Source organism: Pseudorca crassidens, chromosome 13 (assembly GCF_039906515.1).
Source record: "Pseudorca crassidens isolate mPseCra1 chromosome 13, mPseCra1.hap1, whole genome shotgun sequence".
Taxonomy (NCBI): Eukaryota; Metazoa; Chordata; class Mammalia; order Artiodactyla; family Delphinidae; genus Pseudorca; species Pseudorca crassidens.
In genome coordinates this window covers 39,087,590-39,113,496 of record NC_090308.1, presented here as the reverse complement: position 1 = coordinate 39,113,496, position 25,907 = coordinate 39,087,590, and the positions used below count along the sequence as shown (strand labels likewise).

The 25,907-nt window shown below is 35.9% G+C and overlaps 1 long non-coding RNA gene across 1 annotated transcript; it reads right to left on the bottom strand.

The window, feature by feature from the left end:
- Window positions 1-1,402: 1,402 nt before the first annotated feature.
- LOC137204983 (uncharacterized) lies at window positions 1,403-7,870 on the bottom strand. The gene is made up of 3 exons (XR_010933938.1): window positions 7,756-7,870; window positions 6,119-6,182; window positions 1,403-1,981 (listed from the first exon to the last, which is right to left on the bottom strand). It is a non-coding gene; the product is annotated as an uncharacterized lncRNA (long non-coding RNA).
- Between the last annotated feature and the right edge of the window lie 18,037 nt (window positions 7,871-25,907).

Genomic DNA, 25,907 nt, shown 5'->3' with positions numbered 1-25,907 from the left:
TATTATGGTAAGTGTGATGGGACGCCATGCAAGTATGTTGACAGAAGATGCTTGTCCAGTGAATAGGGTGTATCAGGGTAAACTTGGGAAGTACTTTAGAAGGCTATTGTACTGCTCCAGACATTATAAGAGAAGACGGTAGTGCTGATTACAAGAGGCGCTGGGGCAGGCAGTTAGAAATGGCCATATTAGTGGTATATTTTGAAGGTAGTTACTACAAGATTTGCTGATAGACTGGATGAGTGGAATGAGGAGGAGGCCTTATTCAAGGATGATTTGCAGGTTTTTGCCTGAGTGGTGGTGCCTTAGACTAAGACAGGGAAGAACAGGTGAGGAGTCAGTTTGGTGGAGGAAATCGAGTTCTTTTTTGCCATAAGAAGTTGAACTTTCTATCATACATTGAAATGAGGCTATTGAGTGGGCAGGCTCTGGAATACAGAGGAAGGGTCTAGATAGTGCTCTGGTTATTGCTGAGTAACAAAATCCCCAAAGCTTAATGACTTAAAACAATAGCAACAAGTATTTTGTTTCAAACCTTCAACTTGAGTAGGGATTGATGGGGACTTATAATAATTCTTTTTTTTAATTTATTTATTTATTGGCTGCGTTTTGGGTCTTCATTGCTGCGTGCAGGCTTTCTCTAGATGCAGCGGGAGGGGGCTACTCCTACTTGTGGTGCACAGGCTTCTCATTGCAGCGGCTTCTTTTGTTGTGGAGCATGGGCTCTAGGCACATGGGCTTCAGTAATTGTGGCACGTGGGCTCAGTAGTTGTGGCTCACAGGCTCTAAAGTGCAGGCTCAGTAGTTGTGGCACACGGGCTTTGTTGCTCCGTGGCATGTGAGATCTTACCGGACCAGGTCTTGAACCTGTGTCCCCTGCATTGGCAGGTGAATTCTTAACCACTGCACCATCAGGGAAGCCCCAGTGGGGATTTGTTTCTGCTTCATTTGGCATTAACTGGGGAACCGGGAGGCTGCAGGCTGGAATCGTCTAAAGTCTCACTCACATGTGTGGTTGGGGATGATAATGGCCATCAGCCATCTCCTGGGACTGGATCAGAGCACCTACACGTGGCCTAGTCATCTGGCTGCTGGATTTCTTCACAGCCTGGGGGCTAGGTTTCAAGGGTGCACATCTCAAGAGAGAGGTAGAACCAGTGTGAAGCTGTATCACCTTTCCTAACCAACTCTCGGAAATCCCACAGCTTCACATTTGCCTCTGTTCATTAGAAGTGAGTCACTAAGGTTGGCTCATATTCAAAGGGAGGAGAAGTATATTCCATCTTTTGTAGGAGGTGCAGCAAAATATTTGTGGGTGTGTTTTAAAACCATCACAGCCAAAGAAATAAATTTGTGAGTCATTAGCATATTGATGACATTTATACCCATTAGAGGGGATGACGTAACTTAGGGAGAGATTAAGATTAGAAGACAAAGAAGGCCAAAGACTAAGCCCTGGAGAACACCATTATTTAGAGTCTCTCAGAGGAAGAGGAGCCAGAAAAGGAGACCGAGAAGGAGAAACCATTGAGGTTGGAGGAAAAACCAGGAGAACCTTGGGTGCTGAAAGCCAAGAGATGAAAAGTGTTTCACGGAAGTGGTAAAACTGTGTCAATACTGCTGATGGCTCAAATAGGTAGAGTAAGGTGAGGATAGGAAACTAACGGAGGTTTTTGAGGACTTTTACAAGAGCAGTTTCAATTGTATGGTGACGACACAAACCTGATTAGAGTGATTCAAAGAGAAAATTGAGAGGCGAGAAAGCAAAGGCTCTTTTTCAGTCTTCTTTTACCTGTTTAGAAGGCCCCATGGGGTCAGGATACAGAAGATGATGAGGTGGCAGGGGACGGGCTGTGGGAGAGTGTATGGGAAATCACTCAGGTGGAGTGTTGACTTTTGGCTGTGGTTGAAAATAATCCTTCAGGGCATATTCGCTGTACTTTTTTCCCCCTCACTGCACATTCGATGGTCAAACTCTCTCCTGTTTTAACACAAAGGTATGACATACATTGATAATGAAGACTGACTTGTAAAGTAGTTCTTATGTCCCGACACTGATAGTAGGAGACACTTCTTACGCCATGACAGCAGGAATTTCAGCAAATAGACTGAAAACTAGGCAGGATATCATTAACTACAGGGCACATTCCCAATCGAGAGCAGAGACAAGAACCTATTGCATGTGAGTACATTTTCAGTTGTTGATTTCTGTTAAATTTCTTTTCCATTTTAAGCAGAGGAGGAATCAGCTGTTCATAATGGGTCTTATGGACATATTTAACTCTAAGTTTTAAATCTATCCTTTAAAACTATATGAAATTAGGTCAATCACATTTTCTAGGTAAGAATGTTAATCATAGCTAAACCACAGTACTAGAGATCACTGATCTATTTCCAATCACTTTAAAACTTACCCAATATTTAATCCCACCATAATGCTGTGAGATGGGTTTATCCTACAAAGGAAGTAACTGAGGCTCAGAGGGAACAAATGACTTGCTTAGAGTCAAACAAGGAGGTGGTGGAACCAGGCTGAGCAATTTGGCTCAGAGTCTGGGCTCCTAATTACTAAGCATCCTGCCTGCTCAAAAACATGTTCTCTTACCAGAAAAGGCAAGCAAACTGCAACTGCTTTTCAACAAGCTGTTTTTTTTTTTCCTTTTTTTTTTAAAGTGGCCAAATAAAATTTTATTGACGTATTTTAAAAAGTACACCTCTCATTTAAGAAGAGAATGTGAAACTCTCAGCCCCATGGGTGATTTTTTTTTTTTAAGTGTAGGGGAATAAAAGCATATTGCACTGCTCTAATTAAAAATACACCAACACAGAGGGACTGCCAATTGCCTCTGTACTTTCAGAGAGCACAGAGTTCTATCTTAAAAGCAGCTTTGTTTGAAAGACAAATACTAGGAAGGAAAAGTATTGGTAAAGTTTCATCAGGAGGCAAGCCTTGTTCTCTGGGCCAGCAGCCTTATGCTAGTTCTCAGAAATGTTTAGGATTCTGCCTTTCTCCAAATTCAAGTTAAAGGAAAGCCATCTGAGTAGGCGATACCGATTATGCCCCTGGGGCCAAAACCCTGTGGGATTAGGATGAGCGCCCTGAGACCCAGGTGTACCTGGTTTCCTTGCTTATCAGACCATTGGCATCCAGCTAGGGAATAATAGTTAATTCAATCTGATAAAAATATATTGAGCAGCTGTTAGGTTCTGGTGCTATTTGTGGTCCTGGGGATGCCAGATGGAGGCCAAGTCCCCTAAGGAGCTGACAGTTTCTCTGGCTGGTAGAAATACAAGTAAACAGGTAATTTAAATATATGGTAGGTACAGTTATTGTTTGATGGCGGCAGGGGATAATTTAAGAGTGACAGGTTGATTAGGCTTCAAATGATAAATATTGTTGTTTTGTAACACCTAAGTGGGATAGGCACAGAACACACATTCTGTTGGAAGAACACATGAGAAGTTTTTAAAGGCAAAATAGAAGATAATGTAAATTACAAGTTTAGTGAAAACACATGTTCATTTTAATATAGTCAAGCAATATCTATATAAGAAAGTAATCTAAAAATCCTGATATTCAGAGACAGTCACTCGTCTGTTTCCATTAGGGGATCGCCACAAAAATAGCACTTTTGGCCTCTCTCCCTCCTTGCTCACTCTTTCCTGTAACAGGAGAGTTGTTTTATCTGGTCATGAGCAGATAGAATATTTGGTAGAGTTTACATCGTTGGGCAGGATATGTTCGGCTCTGTTCCTGCTTCTATGAAGCAAGCACAAGTTCTAGAGGCAGACTGGGAAATTCCTCACTCATTTTCCCCAGTGCTGGAGCCCAGTGGGCACAAAGAATAAAACTTCTTTTTACAGATGTCTGGGTAGGACTCAAGCTTGCAGAATTAGAATCTCCTTTGAATGGGTTATGCTGAAGAAAGACGAGACCCTGATGGAAATAATGGGAAATGCATCTGGCCCCAGAACCAATTCACATTCTCCAATCCAGAGCTAGCAGCATAAAAGCTTTTAGACATTTTGAATTCTACCTGTTTTCTGTATTTATTTGTCAATTGTTTCATATATATTCACTATGTAAAAGACAGGAACAATCTTACCTCAAAGAGCTGATACAAAAATGACTTGGCTTTAAGCATTAATGCTGCCTCACTATGCTTGGCACATACTTGGTGAAGCATAGAAGTTAGTTCTTCTCTGTGTTTCTGCTCTAAAAATCACTCAGAATTTTAGAGCAGAGCTTTCCAAAGAGGTATCAATCCTCTTCAGCTTCTCTACTAATGCAGTGATCCTGTCCCAGAGTTCTGAGTTTGAAGAAGTCCAGTGAAAGAAAATGTACTACTCTGTGATTAAATTTAAGACCAATGCAAATCCTTTCCACAGATGAAAAGTTTTAATTATTGGAAAATTCTACATTAAACCATAATCTGCCTATCTATAATGTTCCATCACTGTTCTAGAATCTGTCTTCCAGAGACACCTATTAAGTCTACCATTTCTACTATTGGTGATCATTCAAATATCATGCCCTCCTCTCCCAGGTCAAAAATTCTTGTTTCCTCAGTCATTTTTCCTCAGTATTGGACACATAGTTATTGCTCAACATTAATTAACTGAGCTCCAGTCTCGTATAGCCAACTGGCTACTTGATATTTATTTCCATTTTAAAGGAGCAGCTCAACTTTAGCATATCCAAAAATGGTACCCTTGATTTACTCCCCAGTCTTCCCACTTCTAATCTTTTCTAACTCAAAATTAAAAAAAAAAAAAAGTCTCCATCCAGCTGTTCAGGAAAAATTTAAGAGCCATTTATCATTGCATCTCCTCTTTTATAGAAAATATGCAAACCAAGAGCAAATCTTGGCATATCATTTTTTTAAAATATTTATTTATTTGGTTGTGCTGGGTCTTAGTTGTGGCAGACAGGCTCCTTAGTTGTGGCATGCAAACTCTTAGCTGCAGCATGCATGCGGGATCTAGTTTCCTGACCAAGGATCGAACCAGGGCCCCCTGCATTGGGAGCATGGAGTCTTAACCACTGCCCCACCAGGGAAGTCCCTCTTGGCATATCTTTAGTTACACTTCAAAATATCTCTCAAATCCATCCATTTATCTCCCTCCATCTTTACCACCTGCACCACAGTTCCAGACAATTTTGTATCTGCCTGCGCACTTGTAAAGACCTTTACATTTGTTTCCTGATTCTACTTTTAGCCCTCTTTCATGAAACTTTTACACAGTAGACAGAGTAATCATTCAAAAATAAAAACCAGATCATGTTCTCCAGCTGAACATCCTACAAAAGCTTTTCATTGTATTTAGAATAAAATTTAAAAAATTACCGTCCCATACAAGTCTCCACTTAATTCTCTACCCTCATCTTGTACAATTATCTTACTTTCTTTCACTATTCTAAGCTAACATTTTTCTATTTTTGTTCTTAAAACAGTCAAAATTTCTCCAATTCAGGGCCTCTGCACATGCTGTTCACTCTGCTCTTTGCATTTTGCTTTTCCTTTTATATGGTTTTTTCTACTCCTTATATCTTAGCTGATGTGACCTCTCAGAGGGGCTATGCCCAAACCAACCTAGGTAAAGTAGCCTCCCTCCACCAATGTCATTATTGTCTGCCACCTCACCCTTCTCCACTTCCTTTCTAGCATTTATAACTATCAGAAATTATCTTGTTAACTCTTGATTTACTTTTTTATTGTCTGTTTTCCCATATAGCATGTTTCTTATTCATCACATTTCCTTTATATATATTATACATATACGTATATAATATATATAACACTGCCTGGCATATAGTAGATGTGAAATCAATATTTGTTGACATAGTGAATAAATAAGGTTGTGTTTAGAGTCTTGGATATTTAAAATATGGATTTCAGAGATGGAAAATCCATAGATGATAAGAAGGTTCAAAATGTGGTCATAAATGTAGGGAAGAATTGAAGGTTACTGGTGTGAGGAGGTTAAGGTATATAGGAACTAAGAGGCTGGATGGTCACCCATATGGACAGTCACCTGATTGATGATGGATCTTGGGTGCGTGGAAAGTGTTCAAGACAATCAAGGGTGAAGCAAACTCAAAATTAAAGATCAGTACCTTTTAGAGAGAGAAGACCTATCTTCTTTGGATGCTGCTCTTCAGGACCAGAATCACCTTTTATCTTTGAAAATAATGAAGAAAGCAAAGACAAGATTTTTACAAAGTAGAATAATAGCTGTCAAAGATAATCTGTCAATAATATCTTTTAAAGCATCAGTTTTTTAAAAAAATTTTCTTTTCTTTTCTTTCTTTCTTTCTTTCTTTCTTTGGTTGTGCCAGGTCTTAGTTGCGGCTCTCGGGCTCCTTGGTTGTGGCATGTGAACTCTTAGTTGTGACATGCATGTGGATCTAGTTCCCTGACCAGGAATTGAACCCGGGCCCCCTACATTGGGAGCTCGGAGTCTTAACCACTGCGCCACCAGGGAAGTCCCCAAAGCATAAGGTTTTAAAGGTTGAAAGTTCTTAGGTATTTTTAACTAGATAATTTTATTTCCTTTAATACTTGTAGCCAATATTATGTACGTACATGGAAACATGACAAATATGAACACCGAAGTGTTGGGTGGGCCAGTTTAGAAAGGGGATGTATCCACCTATGTAGGCATGCAATTGCATTTCCAACATAATCAGCTGCCTGAATTCCATGCCTAAATTTAGCCAATACATTTTCATCTATTAGTAATTAGGGAGTTATTTTAAAATGTTCCCTGAGCCTTTCTACTGCATTACCTATAAATCAAATTACAGAAAAATAAATTTGATTTTGAAATCATTTTGGGACTGTTCCTTTTTTGTGTATCTTATTGGTATGCAGTATTTAAAGACTTAGAAAAGGATATATGAAAAATACAGCCATGACAACAAAACAAAAGAAAATATAAACAAGAAAACACTGCAAAAAGAAAAGAAAAGCAAAACCATGAATTACAAAGAATACTACATAAAGCAATAAAGAACTGATTCCATTGTGTTAAAATCCAAACATAAGAAAAGATAGAATCACTAAGTACATTTTCTAAAAAGAAAAGGTGTGATTTTAGACTCTACAAAGGATTCCTTAGCTTTACTTAAGGTTAAATTATTTCATTTAGATAGTGCCTCAGTAGTTTAGAATGTGGTTTAGGTTATAAAAATTCAAATTTCATGCGGTTGTTCAGGAAGAATCAGTTTGGTAAAATAAAATAAATCTACAGTATCTTAGTAGGTTTCTCCATGATCCTTTACACTGGCTCTGTTATGTTCACATATTTTTGCTTGTCAAGCTTACCTCAGTGTGGAAAGCTTTTCCTTCACAGTTTAACAATTCCTGAGACTTAATCTTCCTCTCAGGAGATCCATTTGGAATTTTTTTCCCCTTTTTTATAACTGCAATTTACTTTACACCGTGATAGCACTTATTTTACTCTTGTACATTCAGGTCAGTTTTTCTCATCTTCCTTTCCCACTAGATCACTTGTAAGATGGAGGCTCTGTCTTATGACTCTATAATCTATGGTGCTGAGATGTAGAACTTTAAGTATGGCAGAAAATATGAAAGTAGAGATGTTTAAGGGGCCCTAGATTTTGGACGATTTCCTCACCCAACAGTGTCAAATATCAAGTACTTTAAGCAAAAAAAAGGTTGTAGTTTTTAGGCTTGGAAGAACGTGGACTGAGTCACGTGGCTGGGTTTCAATCCCAGCTCTGCCACTTACACACTGTGTGACTTCTGGCAAATGGCTTAAGTTCTCAGGGCATCACTTTCCTCATGCCTAAAATGGAGAAATAATACTTATTACCTCATATACTTATTCAATATTCAGAATGAGACATACCCAAAAAGAGATTAGAATAATACCTGGCACATAAGCTTTTGGTATAGGTTAACAATTATCACTAGTCAAAAAAGCATATTGATATACTACTTACATGAATGTACAGCACAGGACTACATTTCCTTTACATGAAACAGAAGAACAATGACTTAAAAATAAGGCCTATAGCTTGATTCTAATGTCGTGACAGTGATTATTGGTTATTTTAATTTTTCTTGTACTCTTTTAAAAAAGTGTTCTAATTTCCCTACCTATATTAGTTTATAATGGGACATTAGATATTGCTTCTTAAAAAATTGAGGACGTGTATAAGCAAAAATTTGAAATAAGAGATGGTATAATTACATGAATTTAGACCAAAAGTATGAATTTGACTTAAAATTATGTTGGGAGAGTATGAACTACCCCAATAAGGAATATGAAGGGAAACGTACATACGAAACTTCTGGGAGTTTTCTGATGAGCTGATGTTGCACATTGGGTTCTCTGGAAACATCTGATTATATTCCGATGCTGAGGTAGTTTGGGCTTCAAACTCTTTGTTAGGGATCAACATTTATAAAAGGAAGGAGGAAAAGAACTGGGCAGAGGAAGAAGTCGAACTGTGATGCAGGTCCACTGAGACCTTGGCCATCCTGTGGGGTCTCTGGGATGGGTATTGTCAGCCTGAGTGTCCTAGGTCAGTCCCTGACTTAATCACTGAATGTGGGCTGCTGTAAGTGTTTTACATAATTGTCACATTATACAAGGTAGTGATGTTTTTGTTTTATATTTGTTTTATCTTTAAATTTTCCAGACGGAATCAGAGGCTCAGACAAGTTAAATATCTCTCTTAAGATCACAGTTAGTAGATTTAATCCCACGCAGCTTGGCTCTAGAGCTTAATGAATTGACCATCATGTTTTTGTGCTTCAGAGAAAGAAAACTTGTAATCACTTTATATGAATTGAGTCTCCTGCAGAATTTCATTCCAAGATAATGAAATAAATCACAGACTGAATTCTATTAACATTCTTGGTAATGATTCAGATTGTGAAAATTCATAGAGAGATAGGTATAAGGAATGGACAGATATTATAACAATTTGTCAAAAGAAAAAGGGGGTTGTACATTTGAGCCATAAATTAGAAATACTGAAAATGAAAATATCATGGATCCAAAATAGGTTCACCAAGAATGAATCTCACCAAAAAATATTCTTTCACCAGTATGTTTATGCATCAATAGATAATTACACTAGGATAATGTTGTAAAAGGCGTTACTCTCTGTTAAAGAAATTGCAGAACACATTAGACCTGACTTCAGAATTAAGCAGAATATGTAATTGCTTCCATGACATAGTTTGAAGAGGGCATTTATTTAAATCAAATCTATTAAAATCCTGTCACAGGGACAGATATTACCAGTCTTATTGATATTACCACTTCAGGAACTTTTAACAGGTCATTCAATCAACAATGTTTTGGGAGTGTTTGTCGTATGTGGGATACCAAGGAGGCCAAAAGTCTCATCTGAGTGTAAAATTCTGTGGTTCTTAATCCTATAGAGTTTGCATCCATTAGCAAACTATATTAGCACTATATTACGTGGAAATGCTAGAGCCTCACATAGATATTAGTTTTTGCAATTATCATATCATCCACCATCCTTCAGCAGATATAAGGATACCATTCACCATCAGTGAAGCCAGAACAGGACTAACCTCACTCAAGAATATGAATACCTAGATCCTCTTAGGAATAAACTAGGTGGAGCACAAGGAAGAAAAGAGTAGTTGTGAAGAATCCATAATCTTCACAAAGTGCCAGTAGTATTCTCCATTTTTGCACTGGGAATCTCTCAGTGTGCAAAGCAAAAAGAAATGAATTACAGCTAAACGATGAGATGAGGTGAGGCATTAAAAGACTTTAAGCATAATGAAAATACCCAAAGATATCTCTGTATGTATTGTAACATTTTAAACTTTTGAAAGTGGTGGAAGGAACAAACCTTTCATTGCCAGGTAGATTGTGTGGAGACTAATCCAGCAACTTTAAATCAAAAGTCATTGCTGACTCATGGATTTTGCTTGAAGCAAGACCCTAAAGAGAACAGGCAAGCTAGATATTGACATGTACTCTGCTGTATGTAAAATTTTCTCCAAAAACAGAAGGGTGGCTTATTTTCTAGTCTTTCCATGACTGCAAAATATTATAATAATTAAGAAAACCAAATCAAAACAAACAAAAAATAGAAGAAAATTTAGCACATGAGTATCCCAAATAGCTTAGAATGGAATCATCTCAAAAATATAACAGGAACTTCAAATAACTGGTATCTCTAGGATACAGTAATCTGGAGTTTAGAAAGAAAAAAAAAAAGCAAGTGGTTATTAAGGCCCATAAAAACCTAATACTTGATTTATCTGTGCTCTATTTTAAAAAAATAGAAATTGTAGCTCGTAGTAAGAGTAATAAAAATGAAACCCTGAATTAGAGAATATATTTTCCTCATAGAGTGTAAAGTATTCTCCTAGTTATTGTGTTTATTCTCCACATGCCCTCCATGTGGGTATGGATAATAAATTCTATTTGTTTTACAAATGAAGAAATTAGGAGACAAAACATAAATAACAAAGGTCGAGTTATCTTCAGCCAACTTTCCTTCACCACATCAAATAGATGCAGGACGCATAGCTTTATGAAATGTACTTCTATTAAAGAATAATAGTAGCAATGTATCCCAATTCTCTTCTATATTCTTTGCATACTTTCTTCCTTCCCTCTCCCTCTCTATGTGCCAATTTTTTTCTCTACTTCCACTTGTTATTTTTACATAAAGAAAATAATCATTGCTTTATGGAATCCCATTACCCTGAAAGATGAGAAGAGCAGTTGCCCAGAAGGAATGACAGTAGTTGCATATATACCACAGGGTTGATATCGTGAGCATTTAATTAAATCAGACTTTTCCACAGGGACCATCGAATATCTAGACTGAATCCCAGTTGGGACATTCTCGGGCAACCATCATGTCAGGAAAACCGGGAATTAGTTGTTTTTTGTTTTTGTTTTTTTAACAAAGGTGATAGGGCAAGCAATGTAGTAAAAAAGATAGTATCAAATAGCAATATTTAAATTCTGACCACAAATATAAAAATAAAAAGCAATACTTCCAGCATCCCAAATAGCAAAAACTGCTGTTTCCTTCTAAAGGAATACAACACCATGCTTGAGGATACGAATCTTGTGGTGGCAACAATGACAATCATTTAGAGACATAGTCTGGAAGAGTAAGGGTCAGAGGAATGGAAGGGGGCCCCTCTTTCATCCTCTATTCTGACTCTTTCCTCTTCTCTATACTCTTAAAAATACTTTTAGATAGCAGTCAAGTTGAGATGCCTATAATTAACCATTTGAAAATAATGGATTCATTTGGCTATCACCTTTGTTATTGATATCACCCCTCACATAAGGTATTTGTCTAAACAGCTTTATCTAGAAGAATAAATTTTTAAAAGTTGAATTTTAGACATCACGAAAAGAATGGTGGTAAGACATTCTTGGGTTTTTAATTCAAATCCCTTCACATCTTATAGACCTGATTATATGCATACCTGTATGTGAATGCATATGTATATGAGTATATATATATATATATGTATCAACATTCTATACATATGTACCTCATTTGAATTATCACAAAGATTGTCCAGTAACTAATAAATGGTTAAGCCAATTACAATCTCCTTTTTCTGTTTGACAATTATTGAAGTTTTCCTGCCTCTTCTTATTTTCTTATTTTTTTCTCTCCCTAGGAGAGATGAGTAAGTCTAATGGATTTAAATACTCTCTTAATGCTATTAAAGAAGAACCAAAGGGAAAATCTGCTTTACCAGGTATTGGGAGATAGTACAAAGGCATATTAATTAAAAAAAAAAAAGGTATGGTTTTGGTAGGAACAGAAAATTTAACTAATCACTAGTAATAAAGCTCAGAAGAAGACATATAGGACATAACTTATGACAAAATTGCAACAAAAGGTAACATGAAAAGGGTAACTTACTTTTGGTAGATGACATTGAAAAAATTGGCTCATTGGAAAAAATTAAAATTGTGTCCCTACCTTATACCACATATAAAAGGAGTCCAGATGGATTATATGCCTAAATGTGAAAGGTAAAACTCTAAGTTAATAGAAAACATTTAAGAGTATCTTTTTGTATCCTAGGAGTGAAAAAGGATTTCTTCACAGTCTCTAAAAGCTCAAATCCAAAAGTAAAAAGCTGATAGACTGCCATATTAAAAGTAAAGATTTATATCCCCAAACAATAAAAAAGCCAACAAACAGAATAGAACAGACAAAGATAATTGGACTATTAAATAACAATAAGGGATTGCTATCTAGAAAACGGAGTGGTTTTCTACAAGATGGAGAGGGAAAGAAAAATAGCTGATGGAAAAATGGGAACAAGATGATGAACAAACAACCCCCAAAAGGGAAAGCCCAAATGGCTAACAAATATATAAAGAGATGCTCAAATTCACTAATAAGGAGAAAAAAAAAAAGCCAGAAAACTTAAAATATCAGACATCACTGTTTATCATAATATCAAAATTATAAAGGTTTGTAAAACAAAGTGTCGGTGAAGATAGAGGAGACAGGAACTTTTTGGTGGGCTATTGATGGGAGTACCAAGTAAGACAGCCAATCTAAAACGCAACATGAAGGCATAGAAAGTTAGGTATGTGTGTGTCTATGAGCAATGCCCCCCCTGAGTGTACTTTCCAAGTCATTTCTAACTCAGAAACACAAGAAACCATGCAGAGGAAGGTTCAGCACAGCATTTTTTGTGTTATTAGGGAGTTGGAGTCCTTCACTAGCTCAGGGAATAGTTACATGAAACGTGGATGCATGGTGTGGAATTCTGTGCAGAGCTACAAGTAGTGGACCAGGTGTAAAAACAACAACATGGATAAGCACAGTGTTGAGTGAGAAGAGAAGAATACAAAATGAGATTTTAGCTCAATTTATGCAAAACCACATGAGCACATGAACTAATGTTAAATATTCAAGTATGTAAATCAGGTACATGAGAAGGGCTGCTTGCAAGGTGAAAAACCAGTGCTGAGTGGGAGCGGGGGTTGAGAAAAAAAGGAAAAAATAAAATGAGAAGAGGCTTTGCCCAGACTGATTTGCTGTGAAATGAAGAAAATGACCATTGAATTCCACCAAAAGAAGAAAAATGTTATTAATAAATGAAAAATTTTATTGTAAACTTTTATGAAAACTTTTATTGCATTTAAAATAAATTTCCCAGTAGCTTTCCTAGGCCTGCATGACCCCTGCATGACCTGGTGCTTATCTAACTATTTCATTACATTTTAGTTATATTGACCCTAGTTTAGTGCCTGGGACACACCACATGCTTTTATACCTCAGACACGTTGTTCATTAAGTTTCCTCTCCTTGGAAGACCACTTCTCCTCCTTCTGAGCTTGCTTAATTGTTACTTCTTAGTGATGTGATCCTTGTTCATACTTCCTAAAAGGCCCTCCTCTCTTATTCTGTATCACAGACCTGAGTTTGATATTTGTCCACACTTACAACAATTTGCACTTGTTTTATTTGCGTGTTCACATACCATTTATTCCCTGCTAGTGGGTGAATTACATTAAGGAATGTGGTATCTGTTCCTTTCATTGCTATGTCTGCAACCTCTAGCATGTAGTGAACATAACAACATTTGTAGGGTGAGTGAAGGAATGAATGAACTTTAGGCACAGAATTTCACAAGGTCCCTGAACTTAGGATACTCTTCTTTTAAAATCAAAATTAAATGATATTTTTGAAAGGGATAAACAGGTATGAGGGAATTTTTGCAAAATCATTTCTGCCTTGCTACATTAAAAAAAGATCTCATCCACAAGGCTTAGAAAACAGTTTACATAAATAGAGTACCATATTTTATTCAATTATTAAAAATATATGGATTGTTGTTCAATATCTGTATAATATTCAGAATATCTGTATCGTTGTTATTATATAATTACAGCTACATAAGTGTTGTAGATCTAGTATTTTCAGTTCTTGGTATGTCCCATACACACCACACATTTTTTTACAAAAAGAGAATATGTATACACATACACATATATATTATACATATATTTTAACATATATATAATGTACATATTAACATATATACATACATACTCTTTAGGACAAAGGTAAAAATGAATACAAATATGATATGACTTTAAATGAGTCACTTGTAAAGGAAAGAGAAATCAAAATTTAAAAATAAATTATGTTTTGCCCTTTAAGATTTTAAAATATCTATTAACAGCAGCTGAGCTTCGTCATGTTAGAACTATTTTCCTTGGAAAAACTGAATAACAAAAAGATTGTTTAAGGTCACACCATGAGTCAGTGACTTTGATCGGAATGAAAACCCAGAGAGCTGACTCACTGCATTCTAGGTGGTGAGCGCTCAGCCACGGTCCTCAACTGCCATGCTCCTCAAGTCAGTCTGAGGTCAGCCACTGGTTCAAAGAAATCACAACTGTCTTCAATCATGGCAGATGGAATTCTATAGATATTGACATGTGTCCTGTGGTAGTTCTATTTTTCTTAAAAGAAAAGATTATAAATAAGTCATTTGAAGTGTACTAAAACAGTAGAAAGAGAAATAATCTTGAAAGTTTTTATTTACATTATAAAGACTGTATAAAAACCCCAAAGCCCTCTAAAACAGCTGGCATAACCCCAGATTTTGCCAAGAACAAAATTCTCCGTTTCTCAAAGCTAAGAACCCAAGGGACATCAACATTTTTCTACTATGTTATAAATACTTTCAATTATAAATAAAGTGAGTTAATTATTGAAATGGCTGGCACTTTTGTATAACAAGGTCAGTTGTATTTGTTCATTCAGCTGGTTATTCATTCAATACACATTTATTTAGTGTATTAGGCATCATGTTAGGTGGCAGACACAATTCTTGCTCTCACGGAGCTTATCTTCTATTTTCATAAATAGATTAAACCATGCTTGCCCCTGAGATGAGCTTAAAAGACTAGACCTATTTTATTTTTTTTCCATTAAACTATTTACTGAAAAATAATACTAATATTACTAAAACTTTTTCTATAAAATATACAATATGTGCAGATATTTGTTAGTGCTAAATTTAAAAAGAAGCAGAAATTATTTAAAAACATATGAACTGCTTGTTATACACACTGAAAAAGAGCTATTATTGTGGGTAATAAAATATGTGGTTTGTTACTGGTCAGAAATGATAAGTTATGATACATTCATAAGGATGTGGATATTACACATCTTTTGAAAATCAGACTGTGTATACTGCCATAACAGAACTGATCTGGACTGAAATATTCAGATGATTATTTTCACAATGGCCCTAGTACACAGTTAAATGCTGTAATAGATACTCAGAATCTAATTTACTCATGATCATGTCCAAGTGACTTTAAGTACAATTTAAAAATATTCATAACTTCCAAGTGGAAGCCTGATAATTAGAGAATTGTAATCCTTCTAAGATTGAGGAAATATGCGTATATTTTCATGTTAAATTACAATTCAAGATTTGAAATTGATTTAGAAAGGGTGCCATATTTTCCTCACTAATATGCTTATGGGATTTTTTTTTTAAAGGCTAAATATCCCCAAATGGAATACGATGTGTTGAAATACCCCATTTGGGATTCCAAGGAAAGCAAAATTTCTGTGACTAATGGATACTGTATAAAGATATTGTATGTGGGTTTCCACATATGTGGAGAGAACAGAGCCCAGAAGCCCTGACTCAGTTCCTAGCTTTTAACCACCACCTTACATTTCCCGGACTCCTATTGTGAGGAAATAACACAGGAATAAAAACTGGGAGGAATGAAGTCCTCAAATTGCAAGAAAACAGTTCTGTAAGAGGCAACATGGGGAGAGCTTTGCAGTTAGGAAAAAAACATTGTTAAAAATCTCAAGGCCAGGGCTTCCCTGGTGGCACAGTGGTTGAGAGTCCGCCTGCCGATGCAGGGGACACGGGTTCGTGCCCCGGTCTGGGAAGATCCCACATGCCGCGGAGCGGCTGGGCCCGTGAGCCATGGCCGCTGAGCCTGCGCGTCCGGAGCCTGTGCTCCGCAACGGGAGAGGCCACAACAGTGAGAGGCCCGTGTACCGCAAAAAAAAAAAAAAAAAAAAATCCCAAGCCCACGTATTTTTCCTCTTTAGATTTTAGTTTTCTCATCACGAGGTAGGAATAATAATGTTGAGCCCTTAGAGGAGATCCTGATGCTAACTGCCATCAATGATGATGATGTTGGTGGTGATGAGGATGATAATTGTTGATGGTGCTGAGGATATCTAACATTTATTTCGTGCTTGTCCTATGGTAGACTAGGGTTAGGAGTAGATGTGTGGGTGCTCTACATGCTGTGTGGAGTCTGGGGCAATGGAAAGAACATGAGCTTTGAGGATGCTGGAGGGAGCAAGGTCCGAGAAGTGACTCTGGGAATACTATATGCCCTTGGGTGAGTTACTTTATGTCTCTGACTCTCAGATTTTTTACCTATAAAATGGGACTAATAATCATACCTTATTCTTAAAATTGTTGTGAGGATCAAGTAAAAAAAATGTATGTGACATTACCCTCCTCAGTGCCTGGCATATATGGGGACTCTTCCTGCCTCCTTAATAAGACACTTGAACACATGTAACTACTTCTCCCTCAATGAAGGGAAATCATTAAGCTTAACACTGACTTGAAGGGAAATCATTAAGCTTAACACTGACTTAACACTGACTTGGTTTTCTTCAAGTGTGGGGAGAATCACTCAGTCCTCCAAAATAAAAAGGACAGGGGTGTTATGGGCTGAATTGCGTCCCCCCCAAATTCCTATGTTGAAATCCTAACCCCCAGGACCTCAGAATGTGACTGTATTTGGAGATGATGATTAAATTAAAATGAGGTCACATGAGTGGGTCCTAATTCACTCACACTGGTGTCTTTCATAAGAACAGGAAATTGGACACACAAAGAGGGACATGGGGAGTGCATGCCCATAGAGCAAAGACCATGTGAGGATGCAGAGAGAAGATGGACAACTGGAAGCCACCTTTGCATTTGGACTTTGGTTTTAGACTTCTAGCCTCCAAAACCCTGAGAAAATACATTTCTGTTGCTCAAGCCATCCAGTCTGTGCTATTTGTTATAGCAACCCTAGGAAACTAATGCAAGGGGTTTCCCTACCTACCAGGTGCTTATGTGGCACCCCTTTAAAAAGGAGGTGAGGTGCCAGCTTTCCAGGCAGTCCCTGTAGCTGACTCAGCTATGCCACCAGTATAGTGTCTGGGGCATAGGGTTTCAGGCATTCACTGTCTAAACTTCATGCAAGAACTCTGAGGCTTGTTTTTCTTTTGCCCAGAAGATGGTATTGTTAAAGTGAACATCTGTGTGATCCATTTTTGCAGATGCCAGTGGTTTAGAAAATATACAAGTGAAACCGAGCATAGAATGTGTTACCAAGGAAGAATGGATAAATATTATTACTGATGAACAAATGGGTGGGAATGCAAGGAATGTGAGAGGTACACATCCCTCCATGCAGCACAGAGTATCTTTCATATGACACTGTATGTGGCCCTATATTAAGGCTTTGTTGAAAAAGTTTATATTTTATTAACTTTTAAGAAGAAATGTATTCTAACTTCTACTGACATTAGAAATTGTCAATCATTATATACTTTAAAAAACTGGACATTTTAATAAAAGATCTTAGGCACTTGAGCTTTCACAAGATGCAATACCAAACCGGGCAGCCAACTTTAAAACAAAGACTAGTGGTGGAAAAAACATGTGGCCGGGACACTTTTAGATTATGAAAACTAGGATTGTTTAGAATGTGGAAAGGCGGCCAGTGGAAAAGTCTCTAAAGTAGCAGCAGGAAAACACACACACACACACAATGTTATTAGAAAAGACATTGAGGGTACTGTAGAAATTCTTAATTATTACTTTTTTTGCCTAATATTTAGCGGACCTAATAATATGTACTCAAACCATAACTATAATTTAGAGAATTTAAAGATAGCCCTCCCCCCATCAATTACTACTGCCTCATCATCTTGGTCCCCATTTGCACATGCTGTCTCCTCTACCGGGAATGTCCTCCTTGTCTTTGCTTCCTAGGAAATTTCTCATTTCAAGAGCCAGATCACTGTCACATTGTTTTCTAACTCTCCCAGACAGTTTGGTCATTCTCCAAACCTTATCCTCTATCCCTTTTTGTTAGCACGACACTGCACACACCTTGCTTATGATCCTTAGCATGATGTGTCATGATTGTATGTGTTAATGCATCTATCCCCCCACCGCCAACAGATCAGAGATACTTGGAAGGTAAGAACTCAGTGCCTTCCTCTGTGCCTGCCATACTATATACACTCAAAGTTTGAAAAAAGAATTTTTAAAAATACATTAGAAATATAGATTTCAAATATAACAAATATACATATTTGTTACATAAACATCAATATATTCTCACTGGAAAAATTCAAATTACGCAGAACAATAGTGAGCAAATGGGGAGCTCATTATTCTGTAAGCCTACTGAAGATATAATATTCTTTTTCTACTTGGGAGTTTACAAGTAGATATTTTCATGACAGTAGCTCATGTTTCCTGGTAAACAGCTGCACAGTATTCCATAACTTGGATTTGCCTAATTTAAATAACCAAGTACCTATTCATGGCCATTTAAGTTCTTACCTCTTTTTTGTTTATTTATTTGCTTGGTTGGTTTTGCTATCACAGCTGAAGAAACAATGATCATTTTTGTACCTACATCTTTGAGCACATGTACCTGTTTCTTTTAAAAACAGCTTACCAGAAATGGAATTGCTTCAATAAAGGAGATTGACACTTAAAATATAAGTAGATACTGACAATTTGCTTTCCAAAGAGGTTTCACCCAGTTTAGACTGTCTTCGACAGTTTCAGAATGTTCTTTTCAACAAATTCTAAGCAATAATTCACGTTTTTAATACTTGAGTTGTGCTATTCTGATAGAAAATATTATGCCATTAAAAATTTTTATTTTCCTGATAACTAGTGAGAATGGCTCTAATTTCAAATGTCTACGAAGCATTTGGAATTATCTTTTTATCTTTTTTGCCCATTTAAAAAACTCGGGTTGCTTGCCGATTTCATATTTATTTATGAAAACTCCTTATATAGTTTGACACTAATGTTTAGTTGTTAAATAAGTCATACACATTTTTTCCCAACTGTTACTTGAGTTTTAACATTTGTATCGTGTTTTTGTCTTCTTGAAGTACTTTGCTTAAATATATTTTTTTAAATGTGCGCAGATGTGTTAGTTTATTCCTTATGTTTTCTGGAATGTTTAAAATCTTGGTTAGGAAGCCTTTCAATACCTCAAATTATAAAAAAATTCTTCTATATTTTATTTATTTTATGGCTTACTTTTTTATGTTTAGCTTTTTAATTTCATTTGGAGTTTATTTTTGCTTACTATGTGATATGTAGAGGTCCAATTTAATGGTTTTCTAAATGAATAAACCATTGTCACAAACTATTTATCACATAGACCACATCTTTCTCCTACTGATTTGAAATACAACCATTATCATAAGTATGTGCATATATAGGCAAATTTCTGTACTCTATTCCATTCTATTCATCTCTTTCTCTAGATTTGCACCAAATAAAATAAAGAAAATTAACATCATAGAATCCTTTGGAATATGGTAACGCAAGTCCTCTTTAATTCATTTAAAAAATGTTTTTGCTATTAAAGATTTTTCTTTTCCATGTAAAGTTTAGAATTATCTTGTCAAGTTTTATTTTAAAATATCAAAGTGGGATAGAATCCAGGAATTAGAAATTAACTTGAGGAGAATTGAGTTATTGATGAAACTGAGTTTTCCCATCCAGAAACACTACATAATGGATGGCTCTAATTATGTGATTGAGGCAAGTCACTTCACTTCTCTATGCTTTAGTTTCCTCATTTACAAAATGGGGATTTTAAGAGTACTGATCTCAAAGAGTTATGATGAGGTTGAAATGAGAGAATACAAAGAAAGTTTGCAGAATACTACCTAATATTTAATAAGTGCTAGTAAATAATATTACTATCACTATTGTAATTGTTATGTACTCCATGTTTTTCAGTTAAATTTTGTAATTTTCTTCATTTAAATCTTATACATTACTTGTTGGATTTAAATGTAGGTATTTTATATTTTCTAATTGATATTGTGGTTGTATACATTATTGATTTTGCTTATTGATATTATAACTGGGAATGTTAACTTGTGTTACTGTTGAAAGTTTTCCAGATAATTTTCTTAGATTTTTCAAAGAAAACAATTATACTGCCTGCAAATACTGACTTCTTAAGACTTATGCTTCAGATTTTACTTGTCTCATTGAATTAGCAAGGCTAAATTTTGGCAGTGGTCACAGACTCAAATGTCTATCGAGGCCAATTAACATAAATGAGGAAGTAGGAACTGAGTCAAAAGGAGAAATTGGTGGGAAGTGTAGTAAACTGGGGAATGCATTCCCTGTCTAAAGGCATTAAAAATACAGTGAAGGGTCCAATATGTTTGGTCCGAGGAATGCTATTTTTTGGCTCCTTATTCACCTGGTGATCACACTATATTAGCAGCTCTCAAAGTGTGGTCTGGTGCTTTTGGGAGTTCTCAACACCCTTTCAAGGTCGAAGTATTTTTATAATAATACTAAGACATTATTTGCTATTTTACTGTGTTGACATTTACACTGATGGTGCAAAAGCACTGGTGAGTAAAACTGTTGGCTCTTTAGCTAGTACAAATCAAGGCAGTGTCTTGAAACTGTCCTAGGAGTCATTGCATTTTTCATTGCTACGTGCTCACAGTGGGGAAAAAAACAAACAAACAAACAAAAAGCCAGTTTTACTTAAGAATATTCTTGATGAATTCTAGACTTTAGTAAATCTAAATACTTGAGTACACCTCTTAATATTTTTTGTGAAGAAATAGAAATATGCACAAAGCATTTCTGTTGCCTATTGAAGAAGAACAATGGTGGTCTTGAGGAAAAGCACTTATGCAGTTGATTTCTGAGCTGAATGAACTAGCTTATTTTTTCATGGAACACCATTTTACTTGAAATAGGGTTAATTAATAGACAAACTGGTTTGCGGGACTTGGGTATTTGAAAAAATGTTCTTAAAAATGTTCAAGGAGAGCAACTGACAGTATTTGCTATCAATGATAAAATTCAGGCTTCTAAACAAAAATTAGAATTTTGGAAAACTCCTAACCAATGCTAGGAGTTTCCCAATACTAACAGACTTTTCTGATGATATCAGCAGTGATATTAATCAGTTATTTTTTGATATTATGTTATAAAATGTGTCAACATTTAGAAGATCTGTATTACTCAGTGACTCAATATTTTCCATAAGACTAATGAGCAAGTTTACAAAACCATGCATGGGTTAAATGTCCATTCAAAATGCAAGACAGGCTCCCATAAGGCTATTGGCTGACTTTTTAACAGAAACTCTATAGGCCATAAAGGAGTGGTACAATATATTCAAAGTGATGAGAGGGAAAAACCTACAACCAAGACTACTCTACCTGGCAAGGCTTTCATCCAGATTTGATGAAGAGGTCAAAAGTTTTATAGACAAGCAAAAGCTAAAAAAGTTCAGTATCACCAAACTGGTTTTACAAGAAATGTTGAAGAGATTTCTCTAAACAAAAAAGAAAAGACTACAACTAGAAACATGAAAATTATGAAAAGATGCACCCCAATGTTCATAGCAGCATTATTTACAATGGCCAAGATTTGGAAGCAACCTAAGTGTCCATCAACAGATGAATGGACAAAGAAGATGTGTCATATATATAGACAATGGAATATTAGCCATAAAAAAGAATGATTTTTCTTCCATTTGCAACAACATGGATGGACCTAGAGGATATTATGCTTACTGAAATAAGTCAGACAGAGAAAAGACAAATACAGTATGATATCACTTATATGTGGGATCTAAAAACTAAAACAAATGAATATAACAAAATAGAAACAGACTCACAGATATAGAGAACAAACTAGTGGTTACTGGTAAGAAGAGGGAAGAGGGGAGGGGCAAGAAAGAGGTAGGGAATTAAGACTCACAAACTACTATATATAAAATAAATAAGCTACAAGGATACATTGTACAGCACAGGGAATATAGTCAATATTTTATAATACTTTAAATGGAGTATAATCTATAAAAATATTGAATCACTATGTTATACACCTAAAACTAACATAATATTGGGCTTCCCTGGTGGTGCAGTGGATAAGAATCTGCCTGCCAATATAGGGAACACAGGTTTGGTCACTGGTCCAGGAAGATCCCACATGTCGCGGAGCAACTAAGCCCGTGTGCCACAACTACTGAGCCTGTGCTCTAGAGCCCATGAGCCACAACTGCTGAAGCCCGCGTGCCTAGAGCCCACGCACCACAACGAAGAGTAACTCCTGCTCGCCGCAACTAGAGAAAGCCCACGCACAACAACGAAGACCCAACGCAGCCAAAAATAAATAAAATTTTAAAAAACTAATATAATATTGTCAATCAACTATACTTCAATAAAATAAAATAAATTACAAAAGAAAAATTTCATTGGTAAAGGTAAATATATAGTAAAACTTGTAAATCAGCCATGTATAAAGCTAGTAGGAAGGTTGAAAGACAAAAGTAGTAAGATCAAATCATTATATCTGCAATAAGCAGTTAAAGGATACACAAAACAAAAAAGATGTAAAATACGATTTCAGAAACAGTGAATGTGGTGGGGGGAGAAAAATGCAGGATTTTTAAAATGTGTTTGAACTTAAGAGATAAGTAACAAGATAATCACACATATATATAGATTGGTATGTACAGCATGGGGAATGTAGTGTACAAGTACATAATACCTTTGGCAACGTATTGTAACTAGATTTATTGTCATGATCCTTTTGAAATGTATAGAAATACCAAATTATTATGTTGCATAACAGAAATTAACATGGTGCTGTAGGTCAGTTATAATTCAGAAAAAAACAAACAAATTCATAGAAAGAGAGATCAGAATTTTTGTTACCAGAGGTAGGGGGTGGAGTGGGGGGGGAAGAATTGGATGGAGGTCGTAAAAAGGTGCAAACTCCCAGTTATAGGATAAATTAAGTGCTAGGAATGTAATGTACAACATGATAAATTAACACCGCTGTATGTTGTATTGGAAAGTTAAGAGAGTTTTAAAAATTGCAAGATAGACGAATAGATTATAAAGTGACAGAGTGTGGAAAATTCAAGATATGGTTTCAGAATCCCTATTGTAATAATCTTAAGAAACTGCAGCTTATTGAGTTTTGATGTAGTATCAAAGAAGAATATTTACAATTATCCAAAAAGTCTACTCTTCTGTTTCCAGCTACATCTGTGTGAAGTTGGATATTCTTTGTTTACTTCAACCAAAGCAGTATATTGTAACAGAATGAATGCAGAAAGTAACATGATATACCAGCTCCCTTATATTAAGCCAGACTTTAGAAAATGTTTTAAAATAAAAAATTTCAATGGCAATCTTTCCACTAATTTTTCTTTGAAAAGTACTGTTATTTTTCATTAAAAAGTTATATTAGCTGCAAATTACATATTAGCTGTAAAATCACCCAGGTGACAGGTTTATTGTTACTTTCAATGTATTAATGAGTAAATACTTTTAAAACTTCTAGTTTTTACTATAAAGACCCATCTTTCCCATATGACTTAGTAAGACTCATTGCAACTGTTTCTCCTGATTCCTATAAGACTTGAGATGACTCCCTTGTTTCCCTGTAACCATGTCAAATACAGACCCTCTAAATTCCCATTCTTTGTCTCCTACCTAATTAACTGAGCTTCCTCTTCACTCCCAAAAAACTCCAAACTAGTTAGATGCAGATAAACATTTCTTATCAACTGACTGACTGAGATCCCTCTGATGACAAAACCAATCCCACTGTAAAATCTTCCCTCCTATAACTTGTCTATTCCTTTCCATAAAGGTTTAGGGCAAAACAACCTGCCAAGACACTCTGATCTTTGGACCTAGAGTATTTTTCCTATTATAATAATAGCTAAATAAAGTCAAGTTCCTCCTCACTTGTTCGTTGATTGCTGTCATTGTTCTTTTGCCTTTGACATAGCTTTCAAAATAGGTTGATGCCTACAAAAATAAGAAACTCTGGACTGACCTTTATTTTTAAAATCACAAAGCATGGTTTATAATGCAAAATTCATCTGTTAAAATTTCAACCTCAGGAAAACGAAGTTGTATTTCCATTTGTACCTACAACTTTTCTATGATTTCATTCAGGAGAAGGAAAGAACCAGATGAATCAGGCAGGAGTTATCTGGCAATAGAAAAGAAAGGGCTTCCTATGCAGGCCACACAACCGGATGAAAGGTCACAACACATATAGTGCAATTTGTAGAGCAGAGAGCAGCCTTCCAATCTTAAAATATCTCTCCTGTATGCCTGGGCATCTGTATGTGTGTGTGTTTGTGTGTGTGTGTTGGATGGAGGGAACCCAAAAGTGACATTTAAGTGAGTTGTACATCAGGAAGCAAATAACATGAGGCATTGATTTAACCCTTTACATTGACACCAGCTAATGCCTTAGCTGGAATTAGTTAACCTACTAAAAAGTAAGATCACAGCATGGTTATCACAAAGAGGGCATTGTACAGGAAGAAAGGAAGGAAGTACATGGAAGCTGACTGCGACATTGAAAGAGTCCTGTTGCCTTCTCTGCAGTTCTGCCTACCACCTATCCTTGGTTTCAGTATGTTGGTCTTTGACTCCATTCACTGACTCAGGAAATCAGGAAGTTCCATAGATGCCAGGAGTCAAGTGTGTTTTATGGCCCATTAGTCCCTGCCCTGCTGCTGGAAACAGGCTCTTTCAGGCTATGTATGTGCTGGCATAGGTGTCCTGGCCAAGAGGTAACAAATGGCGGTGCTGAAACTTACTAAGGAGACGTGCTCTCCCCTATTACTTGAACCTCTAATACCTGTCACTGGAACAATGTATTTTTAATAGTAATAAGTATAAAAACAAAGGGAAAGGCCAGTAGATAAAAGTTCTCTCATGAGTCTCCTGTTCCCAATATACTTCTAACTTCCTGTGAAGAAATATATATATTTTTTGTTACCATCAAATGAAAAACACTACAGACACAGACTTTTGGAAGCAGGTATATTTGTTACACTTTGGCAATGTAATGCATTCTGAAGACTACTAAGGAGAATTTTACTAACTACATCCTGTATTGTTACAGAGAACTCAGAGTTGAGGAAAACAAAAAATACCATTACTGAATATTTTTAAAGTCAAGGTATTTAACTATTAACCCTGAAATATTTTTGATTGGTTTATATAATGCAACCAATTTACAATAACTCACTGTAAATTGGGCTATAAATTTACTGACTGATATAAAATTGAAGTAAATCTTCACTTAAGTTTTCCTACATTGAAATATTAAATGCCCTTTTGTAGTATTGATAGAAATAAAAGATATTTTAGAAATAATACCTTTGGAATTATATGCCATCATTCCACTAAAAATTGTAAATAATTTTGTCTTTTGGGAATTTAATTATTCTCATAACATTCCCAAGAGGCAATTAAATACAGTAGGATATTTTAAATTATTTGTTTTCTTTTCTTAGATATCACTAAGCTTAATTTGAGAACTGAAGTGAAATAAAATCATATTATATCTAAATTTATAGAAAGTTTCTTTTCTGAACATGACTCAATATAAAAAATAAAATTTGAGATTAAAAATTTCCTCCATAATTTGAAAGATATAGAAAATTTAGGAAAATTATCAATATTTGGCAAATTTCAAGATTTACTAAATTTCCCAGAATTTTTAATATTAAAATTCTAGAATATGAAAGTAGTCTACTATTGGAGGGTACAT